Genomic DNA, 12,611 nt, shown 5'->3' on the forward strand with positions numbered 1-12,611 from the left:
AATCGAAGCCGTTAAGAATGGAAAACTCCAACCACTACTACCGAAGTTCGTTCATTTCTTGGGCTTGCGGGTTATTATCGTCGCTTCATTCTTAATTTTCCAAGATCGCTTTGCCCCTAACCTCTCTAACTCATAAGGATAAACTTATGTATGAGGGCCAAAGCAAGATGAAGCCTTTCATACTCTTAAGCGCATGCTTTGCGATGCACCGATCCTTGCACTCCCCGAGGGCAACGAGTCTATTGCGATGCTTACAGTCAAGGCCTTGGTTGTGTCCTTATGCAACGAGGTAAAATTATCGCTTATGCTTCGCGACAACTTAAGGTTAATGAAAAGAATTATACAACGCACGATCTCGAACTCGGTACCGTTGTATTCAAAATTGAAAATCTGGAGACATTATCTCTACGGCACTAAGTGTGTGGTATTCACCGACCACAAAAGTCTGCAACATATTTCGACCAAAAAGATCTAAACATGCGGCAACGAAGATGGGCCGAACTACTTTGCGACTACGACTGCGAAATTCGTTATCATCCTGGTAAAGCGAATGTTGTAGCTGACGGTCTTAGTCGAAAGACCCATGTGAAATCAATTATGCTTCATTGTGTGACCGTTCAAACCGATCTCCAACTTCATATCTTCGAAAGCCCAACATGTCTCTGTCACCGAGGGTAACATGTACGATGAAATGTGATGTGGTGTTGAGAATCAACTTGAAACTAAGCGCGATGGTTTGTTGTATTACCTCAATCGTTGTGGGTTCCTAATCGTGATGATCTTCGCACATTCATCATGGACGAAGCTCATAAGTCCCGATATTATGTTCATCCCGGTGCGGATAAGATGTATTTTGATCTACGGACCACATTTTGGTGGCCCGGTATGATGGAAGATATCGCGTTGTATGTGGGAAAATGCCTTACTTGCGCTAAAGTTAAGGCCGAGCACCAACGACCATCTGGTTTGTTCGTTCAACCACACATTCATGTATGGAAATGGGAGGATATCTCTATGGATTTTGTGTTCAAGCTTCCGACTACTCGAAACCGTCACGACGGTATTTGGGTTATAGTTGACCGTTTAATTAAATCTGCTCATTTCATCCAGATCAAGGAAAAGTTTACGGCTGATCAACTCGCTCAAATTTATGTTCAGCGTATTGTTTGCCGTCATGGTATACCTTTGCGTATCATATCTGATCGTGATAGCCGTTTACTTCTCACTTTAGGTCATCGACTCAAAACGCGTTGGGAACTCGATTGGATCTTAGCACTGCCTATCATCCTCAAACCGATGGGCAATCCGAGCGCACGATTCAAACACTCGAAGATATGCTTAGGTCATGTGTCATGGATTTCGGTGGGAACTGGGATTCTAATCTTCACTTGATTGATTTCTCATAGAATAATAGTTTCATTCGAGTATCGGTATGGCTCCGTTCCAAGCACTTTATGGTCGTAAATGTTGATCACCTATTGTTGGAGTGAAATTGGTGAAACACAAATCACCGGACCGAAACTTTTTCAATAAACTACTGATCGAATCGCTCAAATCCGATAAAACCTCTTGACCGCTCGTAGCCGTCAAAAGAGTTACGCCGATAACCGACGACAACCTCTCGAGTTTAATGTTGTTGACCGTGTCCTTCTCAGGTATCTCCTTGGAAAGGTATTGTTCGTTTTGGCAAGAAAGGCAAACTATCTCCTCATTTCGTTGGACCTTTCAAGATTCTTGCTCGTGTTGGTAGTGTTGCTTACACACTTGAACTTCCTCAAGAGCTTTCTAATGTTCATACTGACGTTCCATGTTTCAAATCTAAAGAGATGTCTTGCTGAGGGAAATCTCCACATACCACTTGACGAGGTGCGCATCGACGAAACGATGCACCTTGTCGAGAATCGGTGGAAATCATGGACAGCAAAGACAAGGAAACTAAACGTAGCCGTATACCTTTGGTAAAGGTTCGTTGGGAATCCAAGCGTGGCGCTGAATTCACTTGGAACGAGAAGATCAAATGTAAACAAAGTATCCTCATCTTTTGTTACGGAATCTTCTACTTAATTCAGGACCAAATTCTCAAAAGTAGGGAATGCTGTGACATTGTCAATTTTTATTTGTATTCGTATTTGTATTTTTTTTCGTTAAACCGGCCCGTTGGGTGGTTTCAATAAATTCATGTTTGTCGTTTATCATTAATATTAATTACGATGATTTATAGTTATTATCCGTTCATTATCTATTCGTTTAGTTCAAATAATGAATCTCCGAGCTATAAAAGCCTATAAAATAATCAAGTTTCAAATTATTCGGGTATAAAACGTAAACAATCTAATTATAACAATTTTTTTATCTAAATAATTTTTTTATCTAATTATATATATTTATAAATTTAAGGGGTTACGAAGCAAATAAAGCTTAAGAATTAGTTTTATATATGTTTATAAAGTCTAGGGGCCAAAAGAGTAAATGTGATTAAAATAATAAAAATAATATAAATAATCCAGCCCCCCTCCCCCGTTCCCCCTCCTTTTCGCGTTTTCCGGTCGCCGGATTACGGTGCAGGCAGCCCTAAAAATTTGTAGTTACATCTCGTTTGATCCAGTTTTCACACCAAACGTTGTCTCAATAATTATAAACATTATTACGCGATTAACTTCACCATTAACAACCTAATTAACTAGTATTAATCACCCAACCGTCGGATATAATTAAAAACGCAATAACACGAATTTACCACTCTATGTATCAATTACAACTATAAATAGCATCCCAATCATCATCTAAACATGCTACAAACATATTTTTACACAAACAAACTCGTTAGTATCTCTAAATTGTTCGTCCAAGTTTATTCCGGCCAACTCGTTGTTCACCCACTTTCCGACACCATCTAAGGTAATTTTTACATAGTTATGATTCGTTTCAACCCGACTAACGAAACCCCTAACATCATTCATCAAACAAACAACAAAACTGGTGAATTAAGAACCTAAGGTTTATGTGAGAAGATGAAGTTGGGTTTGTTGTTTATAATTATTATTTTTCATCAATTAACATTAATAATGGTTTGGTCCAGTTGTTGGGTATGTTCTATGTGGTCATGAAGACCCGGGTTCGAACTCGGGTCACAGCAGATCCAGTTTATATTTTTAAAAATTATTTATTTGTTATATTAAATCAAATACATATTTATAAATCATACAAAAATAAATAAAAATTATTTTTATATTTAAACAAAAGATGTTTTAACTTCCGTTAGCAATTTCTTTCAAGAATCAATTTTTACAAACCCGGCAACACTCGTTAAAACTCGTAGAATAATTATATAAACAATATATTTAATAAATCCTAAACCGACAAACGCTTATACTAATAAAACAATGCTGGAACGCTAAATTTCCGCAAATATTATTATAATCAGTATTCACCTTATAAGTAATATTATCACTTATTAAAATCCGTTAGACTTAATTATTAAAATACTTTAAAATGGGTAAAAGGATTATAAATAATAATGCATGTACCTTAAAACCAACCTTTATTTTCTATAAAATTAGTTAGTAATTTTTGTGTTTTTATTATTTCTAGCTCGTGAGATTCGATCGTTTGGTTTCATATAACGCGCTTTCGTTTCATTTTCAAGTTTGTCATCCCAATTCAAAGGTGAGTTTCTCACACCCCTTTTTACTCTTTTTTTATACTAGTTTGGGGGTAGCATATATATCCTATTAAAGATCCAATTTCGACTATTATTTACAAACTACAATTCGCATCATGGACTTGTGTGCTTATTTGCTACTTGCTCAATATTACGTGCATGGATTTCTTCGATAAGTATGATCATGCGCCCCCCTTTGCACTCAGGACCATTGTTTCTAGTGGAAAAGGGACTCCGATCTGAGTACGTTGGTGCACAATCCCAACTGGAAAAGACCTCATTTATTCGTTACACTCATTGACCATTGTTTCTAGTGTAAAGAACCCTTATGGGTTTTTACACAAGTTTTCATGGAATTGTATGGTTTTTATGTAGTATTTAAACTGTGTGAACTCACCAACTATTAAGTTAGTTGAAATTATTTTATATATATGCTACAGGTGCTTTCGTTAGAGGATGAAATGGACGAAGTCACTAGAAGATAGGTTATTTCAATAATAAATAAATAAGACATGGCTTTTATTGTTTTCCTTTGTATTTGTTTTATTGAACAACTTGTATACTTGGGATTTGAATGAATTAATGATATTATTGCCACGTAATAGTGTCACATGTGTTTTGAGCAATCTGTACGTCATACCTGGGCGTTTTCCGCTTTAGCCGGGGTGTTACATCATTCCTCGGATATTATTTGGGTCCGGTTCCCTTCTGCCTCGGATAATATTAGGGTCTGGTTCCTTATGCATCGAATAACCATACAACCATGCCATTGACATACATTTGTTCATATACGTTTACTTGTATACTTCTAATTCTTTCTACATTCAATATCATTCATATATCATCATTAAACATTCAAATAGCATACACTTACCACTTAAAATAAGTGTGTTAACAATTCACATTGAGTATGCACACAGCCCCAAAAACATAACAAGAAAATGGGGCTAGAAACTCACATGTGTCATGTTCTTCTACGAGTTTACGGTAATAACCTTCCTTAGCTGTGCACGGCTAACGGTGTAATAATTATAAGTATCAATTAACTACCCTCTAACTATATCATATTTCTAAGTTATTGAAACCCCTAGCTAACGAGGGTCTTGGGGGTAGCGCCCCTAGCAGCGGGGTCTAAGGGCGGTGGCCCCTAGCATGGTACAAGGGGCAGAGCCCCTGGTTGGGGTCGAGCTAAAGTTCAAACCTCATTTGAAAACTGAAGTTCAAACCAATCAAATCGAATTTTCAAACCAATCGAATCAAGTTTACAAATCAATCGAATCGAGTTTTCAAACCAGTCGATCGAGTTTTTTAAACCAATCGAATCGAGTTTTTCAAAACAATCGAATCGAATTTTTTAACCAATCGAATCAAGTTTTCAAACTAGTCGAATAGAATTACAATTATTTTCCATTTCGATTCGATTCGTTTTCCTTTTCTATTTGATCCGTTCTTCCAATTCGATTTGAAACGTTTCCAGTTCGATTCGATTCATTTTCCAAATGAATCGAGTTTCTTCCATAAATCGATTTAAACATGGTTTTTGTGTATTTCCATTCTAATCACCTTCTTACATCCCGCTATGCCCGTTTCTACTGTTAAAACGAGTTTCGAGCCATAACAACTTCATTTTTCTCATTCTAACACGGTCCAAACGTCACTCGTTTGTCCCGTTTCATCCAAACATCTTGTTATTGTTCAAGTTTACATTTTTCTTACCTAATAAGCCCCAATTTTCCATAATATCAAATCATAGGGCAAACCAACCTCAATAACTTAAACTTTAACCTAAAACATAACTTTTGGTTCAATTCAAGCTTCGGGTTTGGATTCACGTGAATCTAGACGTGTTTCTTGTTTTTATGATGCAGATCTAACACAAACTCCTTCTGTTTTGGATTCAGATTTGATCCGTAATGGAAGAGGAATGTTTGTGTGTGTGTTTTTGAGTGTGTTATGCAGGCTAGAAGTAGGAATGAGGGTTTTAGGGAGGTTTAAGGGTATTTATATACCCTTAAACCCATGGACCTAAGTTCCATCATCATCCCTTATTCCATCTTTATTTGTTCAAGCTCACACTCTATTATTTTTATATAACTTAACTAAGTAATAACACACCATTAAGTTAACAAAATTCTTTTATGTATTATTATCAAAGGTAGGATGTTACAACGGGTCGGGTAAGGATCACACAATACACAAAAAAAGAAAAAAAATCCGAAATGTTACATATATGATAAGGTTTAACTAGTATTTTGATCTAATATCATATAAACTAGCTTTAGAACCCGCATGATACACAGATTCTTTAAAAGAAATACAATTAAGCTATAGAAATTAAATTTTTAAATTAAAAAAACTATATTTTATCAAATTAAATGGTTTTATAAGTTCAAATTATATTATCTAATGGAATATTCATACAAATGCGAGGTGTATTCACATGCAATTTCTTCATAATCACGAAAACAATGCACTTAGTGATTTTATGAGTTGTAAATATATTTTTTGATGGAACAGTGAATTTTAACAAAAGATAATAAAATATTTCATTATGAATCACATAAAAAACAAACATCATATCTAAAGTTAGCATGAATAAAACTAAGGGTGACAATCGTTTCGGGTTAGTGGGTTTTTCATGTCGTGTCAACCCATTTAAATTCATGTCATGTAAAGGTTGTATTTCGGGGCAACCCATTTTATGTTCATATACGAATATAAGTGTAAGGCCCCGAACCCGGTAGCCCTACTTTCGCGTCGGATTTACTCATAAACACAGTTCTTACAAATCAGAGTTCATTAAAACTTTCGCGGAATATAAAAACTTTCTTAAAACATTTCATATCAAAACACGTCTTGTCTTAAAACATCATTTTGCCTTTCAAAATTAACGAACATTAACTTAAACGTCTTGAGTCTTCCGATGCCAGCCTCTTATTCAGTGCCACGTGTCTCCTCAAGCGAGCTGCCTCATCCTACTCACCTGCGTGCATACTAAAAGTCAGCTACGCTGAGTGAGTTCTAGTTAATCGTACGCCATACAATACACACATACATACATATCCGAAGATACATATCCATACTTCACTAGTTACCCTTCTGTTCTACATACATACTTGCTACCATACATACATACATATCTACAATCACTAACCTCAGTCTACCGAGAGTATGTTCATAGTCCGCCGTCTATACCTGTACTCACGATCGTGAACACGTAAAAGGTCCGCAGTCCTTACCTATGTTCACCATTCATGGTACGTACAAGGTCCGCGGTCCTTCCCTATACCATCATACATCCACAACACGTACAAGGTCCACGGTCCTTCCCTATGTTGCAACCTAATTCATAGCACGTACGAGGTCCGCAGTCCTCCCCTATGCTAAAGCACGTATAAGGTCCACAGTCCTTTCCTGTGCTGACGCCTATCTATATTACGTATAAGGTCCGCAGTCCTTATCTACGTTACGTATAAGGTCCGCAGTCCTTATCTACGTTGGCGTCTATCTCCTATAACACGTATAAGGCCCACCGTCCCTACCTACGTTTACATCTATCATCTACATCACGTATAAGGCTCGCAGTTCTTAACTACGCCATCACCTGCCAAGTCTATGTCCAACAGAAGTTAGAGGGATTTGCCATCCTAACTTACTATACTTCACATATACAATAATTACATTATAGCATAAGAACACTCTAGGCGTTCTTTACATCCTTCATTTAACAACCATACCCCTTGTCATTACGTGCAATATCCGAAGATCGTTCACGCCCCGACAAGTATTCATTTGTAATATTCATACATCTTCGATATATAATATTCGTACCTTTATTTTTAACCTGACAGTACGCACAATATCCGAAGATCGTTCGCGTACCGACAAGCAATCATTCATATCCATCACATATATCACATATGGCATACACTTATCACTTAGGATAAATGTATTAACAAACACATCGAGTATGCACACAGCCCCGAAAACATAACAAGGAATGGGGCTAGAAACTCACCTGAACTCTGCTTCTTCCTCTGATAGTTGTAAATCCCTTCTTTAACTGTGCTCGGCTGACTGTATAAGTTACACGTATCAATACTCGCCTGACCTAATCTGGTGGCCTAGTATTAGCTTACTTTTACTTATCGTTTTAATCTATTCTCTAATCGAACTTGACTTTAGGCGAAGTTAAACCTCAGGCGAACTTAGCTTTAGGCGAAGTTAAACCTTAGGCGAACTTAGCTTTAGGCGAAGTTAAACCTTAGGCGAACTTAGCTTTAGGCGAAGTTGTCATCAGGCGAACTTGGCTTTAGGCGAAGTTGTCATCAGGCGAACTTGGCTTTAGGCGAAGTTGTCATCAGGCGAACTTAGCTTGCAGGCGAAGTTGTCGTCAGGCGAACTTGGCTTTAGGCGAAGTTGTCATCAGGCGAACTTGGCTTTAGGCGAAGTTATCATCAGGCGAACTTGGCTTTAGGCGAAGTTGTCATCAGGCGAACTTAGCTTGCAGGCGAAGTTCATCAGGCGAACTTAGCTTGCAGGCGAAGTTCATCAGGCGAACTTAGCTTGCAGGCGAAGTTGTCGTCTGCAGCTACTGTTCGTTCTTAAATCCCTTAATCACCTTCGTTTCTTAACCAAATAACTCGATTTAGGTACCCACGGGATCGTCTGACCAGCGCCTACAAACCCCAACCATCAAATCGACCTAACATCGATGTTTAAAGGGTGCGATTTAGGCATATAGGTTATGGGTTCTTTTTATCAATCGATTAACCCATCAAATCATAACCATTTTCAGTAAGATTAGCTTTTTTGGATTCGTTTTTACCATAAAACTCAGATCTATCATTTCTCAAATCAACCCGAACCTACACGAATGATTTCTAACTATAAACGTACCTTGAACGAGTCGAACTACGAACATGGAAGCCTTGATGTTGTTTTGGTCCGTCACAACGTTCCAGCACCAACAAGCTCGGGTTTTCGCCTTCGGATCTTGGTTCGGGTCGTGTGTGTTTTGGGTGTGTGTGTATGGAATATGTGAGAATGAGGATTAAATGGTGGTTAATGGTATTTATATTTAGGGATCATGGGCTTAAGCCCATGGACTCTCCTTCCTTCTTTCATTACCCAAGTCCATAACCCATATCCATTACCCAACACTAGCCCGACCCATACCAACTCCTACTCTATTTATTTATTTCCCGATAACCCGAGTAAACTTTCCCTCTATTGTTAAGTAATATAATTAATATCATTTTGGAAATTTCGGGATGTTACAATAAGTAATACCTATTGACCTGGTAATAAATTAAACAATTATTTATTCTTATTCTTATAAAACTTGTTAATAATTTATGCTAAATCTTATTGTTTTTGTGTACTTATCTCTCATTCCTAGTTAACAAATTTAGGTTTACATATTTAGCTCAAGATAAGAATAAACAAATGAAATAACCAGAGAATAGACAGTTATGACTGATAAAATGAAACTGGTGAAAGTAAAACGTAGATAAAAATAGTGTAAAAAGAAATTAGTTTTGCTTTTAAAAGTTAACTGATAACGAAAAATAAAAAATCTAAGTATTTAACTTTAAAATTTAAACTTTTTATCTCTAAAATCAAAATATTAACCTCTCTAAAATTGTAAAACAGGTTAGCATGTCAACCCACTTTTTAACGGGTTGGGTTTGGGTGGACCTGTTTAAGAAAACATGTCATGTCAGCCGACCCAAAGCCTATATTTTTTTGTGTCGGGTTTCAGGTTGTTTTAGGATTTGACACCCCTAAATAAATCATGCTTTTGTATTACATTTTCAAAATAAATGGATTAAAACTCCATATATCCATGAAAGTTGAATGAATATATGATAGTAAAATTGTTATTCATTCATAATTTTCTTTTTGTCTTTATCATCTTTGACCTATAATCATAGAATTTTACCACATTCATCTCTACACTCAATAGTTACACTCAGTAGTGTATATAAATTGATTTACTAAAAAAAGGAATACGATTTCATTAAATATATATAAATATCTTGATTATATTGACATAAATACCCGCATATTTTTAATTTGTATAATTTAGATAATTGGTTATTTGATTAAATGATGAATTGACATGTTTTAATTACACTGACATATAAATGTTTTCATTAAAATAAAATAGTTTGAGCTGGAAATTTATGCTAAAATGAATCTTAAAGTGACATGTGTCCACGATTACTTTCTTTTATTATAATATATAGGTAGATGATTATAATGATCACATATAAATAAATATATATTAATATTTATTTTTACAAAAACACATAAAGTAATAATCTATTTCCTTTCTTCAAATTTGCCAAAACAAGATAACAAAATAGTAATAACCTATCTATACATACTATTAAAGCAAGACCCATTTTCCACTTGTCAATCATATAGGCCATCCACATCAATGCCACCTCAATGCCATGTCACCTATTACCTTTCTTAGCAATGCCATGTCATCTACTTAGCTATATTTAAACCATAATATTTTTTATTTTTTCCCCTAATCATTTTTTCTTTATTTCTCAAACATCCGGCTCTTCTTTCATCCATGTTCTATATTCCGGCCAAATACCCGGATCTTATTTGTTCGTCTTCTATATTCCGACCACTCCAAATTTGTATTGTTATGTTATCATCCGGCAATTTAATATTATTTTCCGGTAAGTTTGTAATATATGGTAATCTTGCTCTTCTTTCATCCATCTTCTATATTCCAGCCAAATACCTGGATCTTACCGTATAATATAGACATATATTATATATATATATATATATATATATATATATATATATATATATATATATTTTCTGGCAATATATTATCATCCTAAATTAACAAGATTCGTTTATTTAATACAAATTGTCGTTGTTTATTAGTTTTGGACCTTTTTACCTTTTTCCGGTAAGTGTTGCCAGTTATTTTTTCCGTTTATATTTATAACAATGATTAAAAGTTGTTTTAAATATTTTTTTTGCTTTTGTTTCACATTCTGTTAATCTATGTTGTAGATTAAAATTTTAACATTTATAAGATGGATCTGTTTATATATGTTTGAATAATTCATTTAACTTTGTTAATAAAAACCGTTTGTATTGTACTTTATATTTTGTGTGTACTTTTTCCGGTAAGACATTCCACATTAATATTGTACTTTATCATTTCAGGTTAATGTCACGACTAATAGATCCTCATTTCGCTTTTCAGGTATACCATGCTAATTCCGACAATATAGTTTTTCCGGTAACACCTTTTAAATTTTGGCTTTGTTAATATAGTTTTTTCGACAAAAGTCCATATTATCAATAATAATCCTCGAATTTATTATTTCAGGTTATTTTCGGACTCATCTGTACTAATATCACCGTTGATCAAGACTGTAGTATATGTATTCCTAAGATATATTCATGTATAGATTTAAATTTTTAAATATTCATGTATTTCAATATTTTATTTCATATGTTTTAGCTAAAAGTTAATAACATTTGTTTTCCTTTTTTTTTAAATAAATTACAGAATTGACTATTCCATTAATTATAATTAATTTGTTTGACTTACCTAATGTGTCCTCATAACCGAATTAGTTATTATACATTGACTTTACTCAATTAATTTTTTCCTAATTTTTGTAGTGTTAATACAATTAATTACAAATTTAAATCAAAGTTTTAATAATATACCAAAAAATGTAAACATATACCATTAATAAATTATTTGGCCAAACTCAAAGTTAATCTTAGTTTACGGTAATGTTATATAGTTTTAATACATAATATAAACACGGAAAAATTTGATTAATATCCGTAATATACATAATAATAATTTCTATTAAATGAAATGTCCATAATCTATAAATAATAATACATAATACGGAGTAACAACTTTAATAATTTACATAAATAGGTAAATCAAATTATATAATTTATCTATGGTATCTCTATACATTTATCAAATTATATAAATTATATAAATAGGTAAATTATATAATTTATCTATGGTATCTCTATACCGGAATTTAAAGTTTGATTAAAATTTGTAATAAATGTCCATATTAATTGTTTGACTAAATAATTATGAAATAATTATTATAGGTTTCCTATTTAACAGGTTTCCTTTATTTGTACAACTAAAATTTGAATTGATAATTAAATAACTATTAAATAATTTTTATAGATTCTTTGACTAAATGATTATTATATTTACTATATTTAATATAATAATAATAATATGTACTCCGTATAATTCAGAATAATAATTTATATATATTCTTTGACTAAATAATTATTATATTTACTATATAGTAATAATAATAATTACTTCGTATAATTCATAATCTATTTAGTTTAGACATTATTAAAATTAAACTTTATAACTTTGTAATTAATTGTATTTTTGTTACAAATTTTAAACTTATAGTTCATAGTATTACAATGTATGTGATTGAATATCTTTTATTTGATTAAAACAATGTATTTGACAAATATTTTTTGTGTGCCTAACAATTTTTATTGCATAACATTATAATTCGCAGTTACTACTAATCAAGTTCAAACTTTTATATTATGTACAAATCAATTATTCTAAAAATAATTCGTTTGACTGTCAACAATTTTTATATCATAACCAATAATTAGATGATTTCCAGAATTATAAATCTCAATTAATATCAATCATTACTATTTATATTAAATTTTACATAAATAACTAACTATTTTACACTATATATTATTTCATTTCTTAATCTTTCTCCTCACTTTCAGAAATCACAATATCCATTGTTTGTGTTCATCCAAGTTAATGTCATTTTAACTTTTAATATTATTTGTTTTATCTATCAACTTTTACATTCAATATACGTTACTAATTATTATTTTTATTAATTTTTAAGGTCAATGGAGGCCTAGAATTTTA

Source organism: Bidens hawaiensis, unplaced genomic scaffold, assembly GCF_021521415.1.
Source record: "Bidens hawaiensis isolate Kalapana, Puna unplaced genomic scaffold, B.hawaiensis_p1.1 tig00076422_1, whole genome shotgun sequence".
NCBI lineage: Eukaryota > Viridiplantae > Streptophyta > Magnoliopsida > Asterales > Asteraceae > Bidens > Bidens hawaiensis.